The sequence below is a fragment of the Thamnophis sirtalis genome, unplaced genomic scaffold, assembly GCF_051295495.1.
Source record: "Thamnophis sirtalis isolate CommonGarterSnake01/CBP01778 unplaced genomic scaffold, rThaSir2_p1.2 scaffold_1, whole genome shotgun sequence".
Classification (NCBI taxonomy): domain Eukaryota; kingdom Metazoa; phylum Chordata; class Lepidosauria; order Squamata; family Natricidae; genus Thamnophis; species Thamnophis sirtalis.
Window position 1 is genome coordinate 171,724,234 of NW_028261381.1, and position 15,814 is coordinate 171,740,047.

General features: G+C 45.6%; 1 protein-coding gene across 1 annotated transcript in view; it reads right to left on the bottom strand.

Annotated features, from left to right (window-relative positions):
• The window catches only part of CDC34 (cell division cycle 34, ubiquitin conjugating enzyme), a 38,113-nt gene that overhangs the window by 12,515 nt on the left and 9,784 nt on the right, over positions 1-15,814 (bottom strand). The gene's annotated exons all lie outside the window — the stretch shown is intronic.

Sequence of the window (15,814 nt, forward strand, 5' to 3'; positions counted from 1 at the left end):
TTTTCTTGCAGATGTTTCATGACCCAACTAAGTAACAATATCAGTGCTACAAATGGAACTTCTATTTCTATTATCTAACCATTGGTAAAACCCACGTCAAGAAATACTCAAGTTTCTCCTTTATCTCTGATAATCAGTGTTAGTCTATCCATTTCTGCACAATCTAATATTTTCTTAGCGACAGTCTCATCTGACGATGTTTCCATTGCTGCGCAAATACAAATCCTATTTTTCTGGTAGGATGCCCAACAAAAACATTTCAGGTTTCAAATCAATGTGCTCCTTTATCATTTTTTTCCTAACAAGTATGTATTGTCATCCATTTTTTTTTAGCTTTTTTCTTACCTTGTCCCCCACATATAATAAAATGAACCCATTGATTGCATTTCCAACATTTAGCAGATCTATTTTTATACATTTTAGTCAATCTTGCTGCTGCGAAGTGCTATCTATAAAACATTTTATACAGGTTTTCTTTATATTGGTGACTTTGAAGGGGTCTGGACTTCCAATTCCCAGAATTGCTGGGGGATTCTGGGAGGTGAAGCCCACAGGTCTTAAAGTTGTAAAGTGCAGGGACACAAATTTAAGGTGCTTCCTTCCAGCTCTGAACCCCGCTTAAATGGGGCAAGGGTGGGCAGGAGAACCAAGACTGAGGTCAGAGAAACCAAGTTGTGTTTAGAGGCAGCTGTGGCTCCGTGCTGTTGCTAGATTCATACAACACAATAAGCATTTCAACCAAAGGGTGCTGAATAAATTCAGTTGACTGATTTATCTTACCCTGATTGAGCTTTACGTTCTGTCAAGGCCCCCTAGTGGCCACATAGAAAAGGGCCATGCTAAGCCATGAATCAGAGTTTAAAAGGAAACGGGCTGGATCCAGGCAACAGGCTGAGCCAGAATCAAAGGAATCATCCCATTATGGTTTATTGTAATGTGCCAATCTAAGTTAAGGAACACGTGCTCCTTTTTTTGATGCTGTCCCCCCCCCCCAGATTTAGACCCTGACCATACTAATATAAACACTTGTGTGCGCACACACAGGGGTTATTCACAGTGTAAATAGCACACAACAAAGTCTGAATGTGTCTCTGATCAGTGGACTTGCTAGTAAAACCTGTAACTCAGACTAATCTCTCAAACAAAATAGAGCTGGAAGGGACCTTGGAGGTCTTCTAGTCTAACCCCCTGCTCAAGTAAGAGACCCTATACCAGCGATGGCGAACCTTTTTTGGCTCACGTGCCATAAGTGGGGGAGAGAGCAAGGGGGTCGTGCGCGGGTGTGCCACACTCATAATGCAATGCACGACCCGCCCCAGCGCACATGACAGGCACTCCCCATTTTTTGCATGCTTTTTTCGCCCTCCCCAGGCTCCAGAGGCTTTACAGGAGCCTGGGGAGGGCGAAAACAGCCCCCCCCCCGAGGCCCTCCGGAGGCTTCAGGAGCTTCCATGAAGCCTCTGGAGGGCAAAGAACGACCCTACGAGCAAACCGGGTTGCTCGTAGGGCCGATTTTAGTCCTCCGGAGCCTTCAGGGACCTTCAGAAGGCTTCCCTGAAGGCTGTGGAGGACTAAAAACTTCTGGAGGCAAGCCGTTCCACGGGTTAATTACCTTCACTGTTAGGAAGTTTCTCCTTAATTCCAGGTTGCTTTTCCCTTTGATTAATTTCCATCCATTGCTTCTTTGTCTTGCCTTCTGGTGCTTTGGAAAATAAGTTGACCCCCCTCCTCTTTATGGCAGCCCCTCAAATGCTGGAATACTGCTATCATGTCTCTAGACTAGACATACCCAGTTACTGAACATGTTCTTCACATGTTTTTTGTCTCCAAGCCTTTAATCATCTTTAGTTGCTCTTCTTGGCACTTTTTCTCCAAAGTCTCAACATCTTTTTATGTAATGTGGTGACCAAAACTGGATGCAGGATTCCAGGCTGAGGATTTATAAAGTGGCACTAACTACTAACTGAGGATTTATAAAGTGGTACTAAGACTTCACGCGGTTTTGATTCTGTGCCTCTGTTTATACAACCAAGGATCGTATTAACTTTTTTTGTGCATACAAGTCATCATTTACAGTTAAAAACCGGAAAGAAAAACCAGACTTACAAGCAGTCCTCACACTTACGACCATCGCAGCATCCCTATGGTCGCATGATAAAAATTCAGACGCTTGGCAACCAGTATTAACAACAGTTGTGACATCCCAGGGTCACGTGATCGCTATTTGTGACCTTCCCAACCGGCTTCCCACAAACAAAGTCCAGGGGGGAAGCTGGATTTGCTTAACAATGGCATGATTTGCTTAACAACTGCACTGATTCGCATAACAACCACAGGGGGGGAAAAGGTGGTAAAAATCATGCACAACTCACTTACACAATCCCCGGTTGCATAAACGGAGGCATAGAATCAAAATCACGTGAAGTCTTAGTACCCCTTCATAAATCTTTAGTAAGGCCACACCTGGAATAACTGCATCCAGTTATTGGTCACCACATTACAAAAAAGATGTTGAGACTTTGGGGAAAAGTGCAAAGAAGAGCAACTAGGATGATTAAAGCGTGGCACGACAAAACCGTGGTCCACTAAAGCGCGCCCGATTAAAGCGCGTACCTGACGTCATCAGCAGCGCGACAAATACGACCGCGGAGAAAAAAGGGCGCTTTAAAAAGCGCTTTTAAAGCAAGCCGATTCACGGTTAGGTTAAGGGTTAGGTTAAGGGTTAGGTTTAGGGTTACGTTAAGCGTTAGGGTTAGGTTAAGGGTTAGCATTAGGTTAAGGGTTAGGTTTAGGGTTAGGTTAAGGGTTAGGTTTAGAGTTAGGTTTGGGGGGGTTAGGGTAAGGTTTTCGCGTTAATTTTAACTTTACCGCTCACAGCGTGATGTTTTCGTCGCGCTGTGATGACGTCAGGTACGCGCTTTCGTCGAGCGCGCTTTAGTCTACCGCAGTTTTGTGGTGGAACCGATTAAAGACCTGGACACTAAAAAACCTGAAGAATATTTGCAGGAACTGATTAAGGTCAGTCTAGAGAAAAAAAGGATTAGTGATGACATGATAGCAGTATTCCAATATTTGAGCGGCTGCCACAAAGAAGAAGGGGTCAAATTATTTTCCAAAGCACCAAAAGGCAAGACAAGAAACAACGGATGGAAACTAATCAAGGAGAGAAGCAACCTGGAATTAAGGAGAAACTTCCTAACTGTGAGGACAATTAACCAATTAACTCGCCTTCAGAAGTTTTGGGTGAAAACTTGAGGCAAAAAATTATTGGAACATGATTCAATCATGGTTAGAACAAATGGTGGGAGACCAAACCCGAAATTTTTCTCCTAGGTATAATACCAGAGGGGTATAAGAAAGATACACTTTATTTAATTATTCATGTACTAACTGCGGTGCGCATAACTTATGCACAATATTGGAAAAAAGAAAATACACCATCAGAACTAGATATAATCAGAAAAGTGTTGGCCTGTGCGGAAGCAGATAGGCTCACTCTTGAACTTAAAAATAAAGGGAAACCAGAATGTTTTGAAGTCTGGAATAGATTTTATGACTGGTATAAGACAAGGTGACAAGACTGGAACAAACTGTATATATTGTGAATGGACAGAAGGATTGATAATGTATTAAGTAGGCTAATTGTCAATGGTTGAGACTAGCTGTATATAATGTGAATGTATAGTCACTCCGACTTCGCGATAACTGCATTGTTTTAAATGTAAAAATAATAAAAATATACTGAAAAAAAAACGTTTTGGGTCCTTCATCACTGGAGGCTTTCAAGAAGAGATTGGGGAGCCATTTGTCCGGAATGGTATAGTGCAGTGGTTCCCAAACTTGGCAACTTTAAGACTTGTGGACTTCAATTCCCAGAGTTGGACTTCAACTCCCAGCTCTGCTGGCTGGAGAATTCTGGGAGTTGAAGTCCACAAGTCTTAAAGTTGCCAAGTTTGGGAACCACTGGTATAGTGCCGTGATAGAGAACCGATGGCACGCGTGCCAGAGGTGGCAGACAGAGCCCTCTCTGTGGGCATGCGCACTGTTGCCAGCTGCTCTTCTGGTTTCTGGCCAGCTGGTCTTCACAGGCGCCAGAGCCCCAGAAAAGGGTCTGAAAACGGCCTCCAAAACAGGCTGGTTTTTTTGGGAGGGGGGGCGTTTTCTGCCTGTTTGGGGAACATTTTCTGCCTGTTTTGGGACCATTTTTAGGCTGTTTTTGTGCACCAGGCAGCTGGTCTGCGGGCACCAGAGCTCTGGAAAATGGCTTTAAAAATGCCCCCCAAACAGGCTGTTTTGGGGGGGCTTTTCTTCCTTTTTGGGGCAGTTTCCAGGGCCAGCCTGAAAACAGCCAAAAAACAGGCATGCGCTCGCTGGCCAGCTGGTCTTCCCAGTGGTCCAGCACAGTGGTCTCCAACCTTGGCAACTTTAAGACCTGTGGACTTCAACTCCCAGAGTTCCTCAGCCAGCAAAGAACTTTGGGAGTTGAAGTCCACAGGTCTTAAAGTTGCCAAGGTTGGAGACCACTGGTCTAACACACGCACATACCTTCCGGTTTGGGCTCTGGGTTGTTGAAAAGGTTCGCCATCCCTGGTATAGTGTCTCCTGCTTGAGCAGGGGGTTGGACTAGACGACCTCCAAGGTCCCTTCCGGCTCTATTCTGACGGATAGCAATTGGGACGTCCTGATGCCAACTGTGGTTGGAAGTGGCGGTTTAACCAAGTCAGGGCAAGGTTTCAAACCAAGGACACATTTTGCTCGTCTGCCAACATCGTAGACCACAAATGAGTCACTGACGACTGCTCGTCCCCAGCGGCCACCCTCGGAAGCCGAACCTTCAGCAAAATCTGGCAAGTTTTGCTGGTCGTGTTTGGCCTGTCGAGCTGGCTGCACCCATTTCTCCCCAACTGCTTATCCTGCCACTCATCATCACATGTTAGAAAGGGTTATTTTCTTTTATTTTTTATTTTTTTTTTGAGTTCCAGCAGCCCAGCTTCCAGTTTGTCTAGTCACACCCTGGAAGAACCTCGTTCCTTGCCTCTGCGCTCACAAGGAGGCCTTTGAGAAAACCTCTGGAGAAACGCCACACATCTGAATGGATGTCACCCGCTCTCAAATCCTTTAATCAGGCAACTGGGGGATGGGGCACGTGGTTCCAATGAGGATTATTTGGGCCGGAAAGTCAGCTGGGTGACTTGGGGCCAATCACCAGGAGACAGTGAGTTCTAGTCCTGCCTTAGGCATGAAAGCCGACTGGGTGACTTGGGGCCAATCACCAGGAGACGGTGAGTTCTAGTCCTGCTTTAGGCATGAAAGCCGACTGGGTGACTTGGGGCCAATCACCAGGAGACAGTGAGTTCTAGTCCTGCCTTAGGCATGAAAGCCGAATGGGTGACTTGGGGCCAATCGCCAGGAGACGGTGAGTTCTAGTCCTGCCTTAGGCATGAAAGCCAGCTGGGTGACTTGGGGCCAATCACCAGGAGACAGTGAGTTCTAGTCCTGCTTTAGGCATGAAAGCCAGCTGGGTGACTTGGGGCCAATCACCAGGAGACAGTGAGTTCTAGTCCTGCCTTAGGCATGAAAGCCGACTGGGTGACTTGGGGCCAATCACCAGGAGACGGTGAGTTCTAGTCCTGCCTTAGGCATGAAAGCCAGCTGGGTGACTTGGGGCCAATCACCAGGAGACGGTGAGTTCTAGTCCTGCCTTAGGCATGAAAGCCAGCTGGGTGACTTGGGGCCAATCACCAGGAGACAGTAAATTCTAGTCCTGCCTTAGGCATGAAAGCCAGCTGAGTGACTTGGGGCCAATCACCAGGAGACAGTAAATTCTAGTCCTGCCTTAGGCATGAAAGCCAGCTGAGTGACTTGGGGCCAATCACCAGGAGACAGTGAGTTCTAGTCCTGCCTTAGCCATGAAAGTTGGGCTGGGTGAATTTGGACTAGCCACTCTCTCTCAGGCCAACCTTCCACCCCATAGGGTTGTGGCTGTTGTTGTTGTTGTGGGGAAACTGGGAGGAAGCTGTGTTGGTTATATTTACCGCCTGAAGTTATTTGTAAAAACAATAAGGGAGGGATAAAAACAATAAATAAATACGATGCTACTGAAAGAGTTCCTTGTTTCTGCACAAGGTCTGTGCAAAACATTTGCGGAACATCCTGCTTTGAAAGCAAAGCTGGCTGGGGAATTCTGGGAGTTGAAGTCCACCGGTCTTAAAGTTGCCAAGGTTGGAGACCCCTGGTCCAAGGGACGTTTTCTGACGTTCCCAGCGCAAACAGGTTTAAAGTGAAATGCTTCCCATGCTTAACCCAGAAAGCGAAGAAATAAAAAAATATCCCGTTTCCCTGAAAGCCAGCTGAGTGACTTGGAGCCAATCACCAGGAGACAGTGAGTTTTAGTGCCACCTTAGCCATGAAAGCTGACTGGGTAACTTGGGGCCAATCAGCAGGAGACAGTGAGTTCTAGTCCTGCCTTAGGCATGAAAGCCAACTGGGTGGCTTTGGGCTAATCACCAGGAGACGGTGAGTTCTAGTCCCGTTTTGGGCATGAAAGCCAACTGGGTGGCTTTGGACTAATCACCAGGAGACGGTGAGTTCTAGTCCTGCCTTAGGCGTGAAAGGCAATTGGCTGACCTTGGGACAGTCACCAGGAGACAGTGAGTTCAAATCCTGCTACCTTAGGCATGAAAGCTGACTGGGTGACTTGGAGCCAATCACCAGGAGACTGGGAGTTCTAGTCCTGCCTTAGCCACGAGAGCCAGATGGGTGAATTTGGAATAGTCACTTTCTCTCAGCCCAAGCCTCCACCCCAGAGGGTTGTTGTTGTTGTGGGGAAACTGGGAGGAAGGTGTGTTGGTTATATTTACTGCCTGAAGTTATTTGTAAAAATAATAAGGGAGGGATAGAAACAATAAATAAATCTGATGCTACTGAAACAGTTCCTTGTTTCTGCTCACAAGAGTCACTCGTGCCCTTGTGACCTCTAGACTGGACTATTGCAACATGCTCTACATGGGGCAGCCCTTGAAGAGTATTCGGAGACTTCAGCTTGTCCAGAATGCAGCCGCGCGAGCGATCGTGGGTGCACCTCGGTTCACCCACATAACACCTATCCTCCGCGAGCTGCACTGGCTGCCTATTGGTCTCCGGATATGCTTCAAGGCGCTAGTCGTCACTTATAAAGCCCTTCGTGGTATTGGACCTGGGTACTTGAGAGACCGCCTGCTGCCAATCACCTCCACTAGACCGATTAGATCCCACAGATTAGGCCTCCTCCGAATTCCATCCGCCGGCCAGTGTCGACTGGCGACTACCCGGAGGAGAGCCTTCTCTGTGGCTGCTCCGACCCTCTGGAACGAGCTCCCCATGGAGATTCGAACCCTCACCACCCTCCAGGCCTTCCGCAAAGCCCTTAAAACCTGGCTGTTCCGACAGGCCTGGGGCTAAAGAGCTTTTGCCTCCCCCCTCGAATGGTATGGTTGTTGTGTGCTTTTAAATTGTGTATTGTTATGTTCGTCTTTTTTATCCCTTGTCTGTACCCCCTTCCCTGACTTGGATTGTGAGCCGCCCTGAGTCCCCTTCGGGGAAAAGGGCGGCATATAAATGCAATAAATTCCAATTCCAATTCAAGGTATCTCAGAAAATAGCCCTCCCGGGATAATAATCCCAATTGGGTTTTTGAGCGCATACGCTAAAACAAGTCCACCTCCAAAAATAAGCCCTCCCAAAAATATTGCAACACAGCTGCAACAGCCATGTGACCATGCTTGCCGCCTCCTGCACTCAAAAATAATAAGACCTTACTATGATACCAATAGTGAAATGATAACCTTAGTTAGGATAAATAACCGGGCCACAAATTGTAATTTGAGATCTGGTGAAAAAATCTTATAAATTTTTGTTTAGATCTTGTTATGAAGATATAAATAATTTGAGTCAGAAGAGAAGAGATGTGATACAAATAAGGATACTTTTGCTGACTGGTTAGTAGAAATGTTAACATCTCTTAGATTGTCTTAGATGTTTAATTTTCTTAGCACGTAATTAACTAATTTGGGATTGAGAGAAAAGACCTATAAATCTTATTAATAAATCATTGTTTAAAGATGGCTACAAAGGTATAATCTTGTAATGGGCCTGTGGAGAGGAGAGGTGAGATAAATAGTAAATAATTTTTAGTCAACTACAACAATAACAAAGAAACAATGGATAATATTTAATGATACATACAGGTGTGTTATGGGGGGAGGGGGGAATGCTTAGATATATTACTTAAATGAATCTGTTTCAAAATATGTCATAAAGGTGTAATGTTATTGGAGATTTATTGAAATTGCAAATGAATGCCAGTAGGTGGTTGTGTTTTTAAATATAAACGATTCTAGATAAAAAACATGTTTAAATAATGGTAATTAAATGAGAATTGTAGTACAGGGATAGTAAAATACATAATTTTTTCTTTCTTGACTTAAAATGTACAATTCGATTTGAATGAAGTATATGTAAGGATTGTGGAAGAAACGCACGGAATATATTTGTAACCAATCGATACACTTTCTACAAGATGTAACGAAAGATGATCCTTTTTGTGTGTTTTTGTTTAATTAAAACAATTTTTAAAAAATTCAATAATAATAATAATAATAAGACCTCCCCGAAAATAAGGTCAAGTGCTTATTTTTTTGGGGGGGGGGTGGCAAAAGAAAATTAAGGCCCTGTCTTATTTTCAGGGAAACACGGTAGAAATGGAGCAATTACCCACCCACCCCCAAAACCATCCTATCGCAGCAATTAAATTCTGAAGAATGATCTGCAAACCGCACTTTGCGTTGTGGTTACTCAGCAGCGAAAGTACAATGGAAACTACACAAAGATAATAACAGTCCTCAGCAGCTTCAACACCGCCGGGCTCGCCGCAACGAGTCACCTTTGTTCAGTGCCGCTGTCACTTCAAACGGACACTGAACGAGTCATCGTAAATTGAGGGCAACCCGAAGAAAGACAGCTCCCTGCAGCGATTTTTTTGGAGGGGCCATGTTTCTGGGAGTGGTCTGTCCTGACATTGTTCCTAGGGCTGCGAGAGAGGAACCGGTCCAAAGTTATCCGGTTTTGGTCTTGGGCCGAAGGGAAGGCTAAAACGCCGAATCAGAGAGTTTCTAGCCTGGTGGCTTTAACCACTACGCCGAACTGGTTCCCAATCAGGATGTGTTGAAATGTTTGCCGAAAGGGAACTGTACTCTGCATTCTTGGACGGGTAGAAAAATATACCTGTTCAAAAAGGGTTAAATTGCACGAGCCACAACGCCAATCCTTAATATTTAGAATGGTGGGGGAGGGGAGGTTGTACAGGCAGTCCTCGACTTATGACCACTACTGAGCCCCAAATTTCTGTCGTTAAATTAACAATGGCAGTGATTCACTTAACAACTGCGGCAAGAAAGGTCTTAAAAGCGGAGCAAAACCCACTTCACGAATGTTTGCTCCCTCTCCCCAACCCCATCGTTCTAAATATTAAGGACGGCCGTTGGTAAGTTAGAAACACGGTTGTTAAGTGAATCTTGCTTCCCCCATTGACTTTGCTTATCAGAAGGTCACAAACAGGGAACGTGTGACCTTGGCATATTGCAACCGTCACAAATATGAGTCAGTGGCCAAGCATCCTAATTTGGATCACGCGACTACAGAGATACCGCGGCAGTCGTAAGTGTGAAAAAGGGTGATAAAAGTCAGTTTTTTAACTGCCATGTCTTCAAATAGTCACTAAACAAACTGTTGTAACTCAAGATCTACTTGTACTCTATAATTCAGATACAGCATGAATGCAGTTCACAAACAGTGGTGGTGTCCTTTCTTTTCCGGAATTTATCTATCAAATATACAGTTAGTCTCTGATTTACAACAGTTTTATGGACAACAGCACTGAAAAAAGTGACTTATGACCGTTTTTCACACTTACAACCGCTGCAGCCACCCCGATGATCGTGGTGATCGAAATCCAGACGCTCACCTTTATGACGGTTGCAGTGTCCTTTTGCCACCTTCCCGCAAGCAAAGTCGGTCGGGGAAGCCTGATTCCCTTAACAATCACGTTACCTAACTTAACAACTCCAGCGATTCCCTTTAACAACTGTGGCAAGAAAGGACGCAGAATGGGGCAAAACCCACTTCACAAATGTCTCATTTTGCAGAACAGAAATTTGGCTCTCCGTTGTGGTGCCATTAAGTCGAGGACTACCTGCACCTTAAATACAACAAATTGTGGAGAAAAAATATATATTCACAGCCCAGGATCAAACTACCAGATTTTCTACTATATTGTTAATTACAGTATATTGTCAGGGAACAATGAGTTTATATACAGTAAGAAGGAACTGTACAGTGAATCACAAATGGATCCAGCAGATGATACTATCAATTGATTAGTGGAAAAAAGATGTCAGCTCTAATCAGGGTTGGTATTCACTTACATTCCCTACTGGTTCTCAAATATGAGCACATGTGTGCTCCACGCATGTGTTCGGCCTTCCAACGCTTGCGCTTTGGCTTGAAAATGTGCCTAAATAGGCCGGCATAGAGGCTCAGGTAGGGACGGACACCGGAGATTTCTACTAACGGTTGAGCTGAACCGATCCAAACCGGCTGAATACCACCTCTGGCTCTAATGCTGTTAAAGAGAGCCACCAGCCAGTGTTAATACCACTTTATAAGGCCTTGGTAAGGCCACACTTGGAATATGGCATCCAGTTTTGGTCGCCACAATGTAGAAAAGTTCTGGAGGCTCTAGAAAGACTGCAGAGAAGAGCAACAAAGATGATTAGGGGACTGGAGGATAAAACATATGAAGAACGGTTGCAGGAACTTGGTATGTATAGTTTAATAGAAAGAAGGACTAGGGGAGACATGATAGCAGCCTTTCAATATCTCAGGGGCTGCCACAAAGAAGAGGGTGTCAAGCTATTCTCCAAGGCACCTGAGGGTAGAATAAGAAGCAATGGGTGGAAACTAATCAAGGAAAGAAGCAACTTAGAACTGAGGAGAAGCTTCCTAACAGTGAGAACAATTAACCAGTGGAACGACTTGCCTTCAGAAGTTGTGGGTGCCCCAACCCTGGAAGTCTTTAAGAAGATGTTGGATAGCCATTTGTCTGAAACGGTGTAAGGTTTCCTGCCTAGGCAGGGAGTTGGACTAGAAGACCTCCAAGGTCCCTTCCAACTCTGCCATGGTATTGTATTGTAATCCCTTTACGAACAGATTTTCTTTAAAAAAAATGAGTAAATGAGCCCAGATGACCATGAAGAAGATCTACAGCAGCTGTTAAGTTAAAATACGAGTTTCGTTCGGGAAAGCAGGAAAGTTTGAGAGAGAGAAAAATCAAGGCTGCCCCGGGCCTTGATTCTTTTGAACAGGGGTGTCAAACTCGATTTTATTGAGGACCGCATTGGGGTTTTGTTTCACCTCGGAGGGATGGAGTGGGCATGGCCAGGGTGGGTGGGGCCAACTTGACATCACTCATGTCAGGGTACCTATGGTGGCCCGAGCACTCTGCCAGAGAAAACGGGCTCCCGAGCTCCGTTTCCAGCTACCTGTAAGACCTGCAGCCATCTTTTCTTTTGGATCTTCGGCCTGCCACACTTTCTATTATTCTACTATGCATTTTTCTATTATGGGAAAATGGGAGGGGGGATTGGACGGAGTGAGATGCTATGTAGCCATAACAACATTCTTTCTAGAAACCCAAGGTCATCCTTTGTCTCTGCACCTCTGCACCTGACCGGAACTGGATGGGTGGAAGCTGCCAGCACGGCAGTGGGAGATTGGACCATGGGATGGACTTGTGGGTGTGGGGGGAAGATCTTGAACTTTCAACTGGGTGTGGAAAACCGGGAAGCTTTCCGATTTGGATTTTCCCAGATGCGCCAACATGGCTCCCTTAATCAATTGGAACTTTGAGGAATGCTTTGCCTTGGACTCTGATTTATTTTTAGATGCTATTTGGAACCCTGGCATTACGATGGTTTCCTGCAACCTTCTGCCAGTCAAAACGGAGCTCGGGAGGGCTGCTCCGTTTTCACTGGCAGAGGCCAATTCCCAATGTTTCCTGGCCAGTCCTGTGGGCCAGATCTAAGCACCCGGCGGGCTGAAGACGGCCTCCGGGCCTTGAGTTCGACACCTTTGCTCTTGAGTGTAAGATGGAGGAGGCCCCAAAGATGTTTTTTCCCCAATGACAGCTGGATTTTATTTTTCCTTGAAGACATTTCGCTTCTCATCCAAGAGGCTTCTTCAGTACTGTCTTTAGAACTGAAGAAGCTTCTTGGATGAGAAGCGAAACTTCTTCAAAGAAAAAAACAAAGGAAATCCAGTTGCTTTTTGGAAAAGAACCCTGGGGACAGCCGTGACCTGGATGATTGAGAATTTCCGTCGACATATAAGGGAGGGAGGATAGGAAAAACATCACTTTCAAAACACTGTTGTTGTAGCCCGTATCAAAACAAGAGGCGTATGTGAGTATTTATTTTGCTGTGTCCTGATTTTACCTTCCTTGAAAGACTGACAACATCTTTTTGAATAACTGAAATACCGGTACGGGTGGTCCTCGACTTACGACCACAACGTAAGCCAAAATTTCTGTGGTTAAGTGAAAGATTTGTTTTGCCCCGTTTCACGACCTTTCTTGCTACGGTTGTTAAGTGAATCACTGCGGTTGATAAGTTAGCAACCCGGTCGTTAAGTGAATCTGGCTTCCCCCTTGACTTTGCTTGTCAGGAGGATCGCAAAAAGGAGATTACCGAACCTTGGGACACGGCAAAGGTCATAAATACGAGTCAGTTGCCAGATGTCTTAATTTTGATCACGTGATCGAGGGGTTTGCTGCAACGGTCGTAATTGTGAAAAACGACCATACGTCACTTTTTCAGTGCCGTTGTAACTTCGGTCACTAAATGAGCTGTTTTTAAGTTGAGAACTAGCTGTAGTCCTTACGACCACAATTCAGCCCAAAATTTCCATGGCTAAGCAAGGGCAGTTATTAAATGTATTGTGCCTCATTTTATGACCATTTTTGTTATAGCAAATCATTACAGCTGTTAAGCGAATCATGCGGTCGTTAAGTGAATCCCACTCCCCCCCACTGAATTTAGTTTTTGGAAACTGACAGGGAAGGCTGCAAAAGGTGATCGCATGATCCCGGGACAGTTGCCCAGGACATAAATACGTGCCAGCTACCAACCACTCAAATTCTGATTACACGTAGTCCTTGATTTATAACCATTCATTTAGTGACCATTCAAACTTACAACAGCACTGAAAAATAATTTCAGACTTATGACCTTAGTAGTAGTACCCCTGTTCCCATGATCATGTGATCAAAATTTAGATGCTCGCCAACCGACTCCTATTTATGACGGTTACAATGTCCCGGGGGTCACGTGATTCCCCTTTTGCGACCTTCTGACAAGCAAAGCCAACAAGGAAACCAGATCCACTTAACAACCATGTTCCTAATTAAACAACTGCAGCGATTCACTTAAAAACTTTCGGCAAGGAATGACATAGAGTGGGGCAAATCCCCCTTCACAAATGTCTCACTTGGCAACAGAAACTTTTGGGCTGCAAAACTGTGGTCGTAAGTCGAGGATGACTTGTCCACGACCATGGGGAAGCTGCAATGGTCGTTAAGTGTGAAAAATGGCCATAAGAGCCAAGGTGGCGCAGTGGTTAAATGCAGCACTGCAAGCTACTGCTAGATCAGCAGTTCAGCGGTTCAAATCCCACCGGCTCAGCCTTCCATCCTTCCGAGGTGGGTAAAATGAGGACCCAGATTGTTGGGGGCAAGAGGCTGACTCTCTGTAAACCGCTTAGAGAGGGCTGAAAGCCCTATGAAGCGGTATATAAGTCTACTGCTATTGCTATTGCTATAAGTCACTTTTCTCAGTGCTCTTGTAACTTCAAATGGTAATGAAAGGAATGATCCTAACTGTATAAATAGATAAAACGACTTGAGATTTTGTTTTGAGTGCACTGTGTAACTTGTCCTCGTATTGCCGAGAGGTCTCAACACCTCTCACCCAGCACCTAAATTTTGTGTGGACAACATCTGTTATCGGGGCTTGTGACACACCTCTCTGAAAGCAAACTACGCTATATGCTGGTATATTTGTAAACATTTCACGACATCACAGAGGGTGCAACGTATGGATATCATGCCAGAGGCCCTCCTTGTTTTTTAAGCTTATCATCGGACCGAGATCCGAAACTCAAAAACACGAGTGAGTCACACAAAGCAAACATCCACACAACACTTTCTGACTTCCTCCTAGCCTATTTCGGTATTTTTAAGTTTCAAGCAAACACCCGGGGCTTTCTCGCCTTCTGTCAATTAGACACTGCCCCAAGTTTTATCACCATGGACACAACGAATTGAAGCGGCCAAACGTTTATTAAGTTTTCTGAATAGAGAGTTGGTTCTTTTCTCATTTAGAATAGAATAGCAGAGTCGGAAGGGGCCTTGGAGGTCTTCTAGTCCAACCCCCCTGCTTAGGCAGGAAACATTACACCCAGTGGTGGGTTCCTACTGGTTCGGACCAGTTCGGCTGAACTGGTAGTAGTTTAGTGGACTGGGTCGCTGGAACCGGCAGCGACCCAGGCTTGCCACGCCCCCGAACTGGTTCTCTGGGGGTGTCGTAGGCACCGCCATCCTGTTTTTCGCTTCTGCACAGAACCATTTTAATTGCACTGCACGCAAAACACGCAAACAAGCGAAACGGCAGTAGTGCTTGCCAGAACCCACCCCTGATTTCAGGCAAATGGTTGTCCAATCTCTTCTTAAAGACTTCCAGTGTTGGAGCATTCACAACTTCTAGAGGCAAGCTGTTCCACTGGTTAATTGTTCTCACTGTCAGGAAATTTGTCCTCAGTTCTAAGTTGCTTCCCTCCTTGATTAGTTTCCATCCGTTGCTTTTTCTCCTGCCCTTAAGTACTTTGGAGAATAGCTTGACTCCCTCTTCTTTGTGGCAGCCCCTGAGATATTGGAAGACTGCTATCATGTTTCCCCATGTCCATCTTTTCATTAAACTACCCAGTTCCTGCAACCGTTCTTCATATGTTTTAGCCTCCAATTGCTTTAGGGAAGGGGTGTTAAGCCATTCGAGGGCCGGATCAGTATTGTAGTTCTTCACAGGCCAGCAGGGAGCGAGTGGGGGGGGGGGGGGAGATGGGATGGATGCTTCCTATAGCACCCTGCCAGCCAAAATGGCTGCGCAGGGCTACCTACACCTCATGATTGTAAGCCGCCCTGAGTCCCCTCAGGGAAAAGGGCGGCCTATAAATCTTAATAAAATGACTAAAAAAAATGATTTTTGGCCTCCTGCATCACTCTCCCGACCGAAAAGGGGCTGCATGTTTCCGGGAAGCAGGGGCACCCTGGGCTGGTCCTTTGATATTTCCAAGGTCGAGTGGCACAGTGGTTAGGATGCAGTACTGCAGGCCACTTCAGCTGACTGCTATTGCAGTTCAAATCTCACCGGCTCAGGGTTGACTCAGCCTTCCATCCTTCCGAGGTGGGTAAAATGAGGACCCAGACTGTGGGGGCGATATGCTGACTCTGTAAACCGCTTAGAGAGGGCTGAAAGCCCTATGAAGCAGTGTATAATTGCTGCTACTATTAATTTTAAGGGTTCACCCACAAAAGGGCGAACGGCAAAAGCGGGCCTGACTAAACCGCGGTGACAAAACCACAAGTTCTAAAGCGCGCTGACGAAAGAGCGCTGAAGCACACCGACAACAGCGCACCGACAGAAGCGCGCTGTAACCCTAACCTTAAATC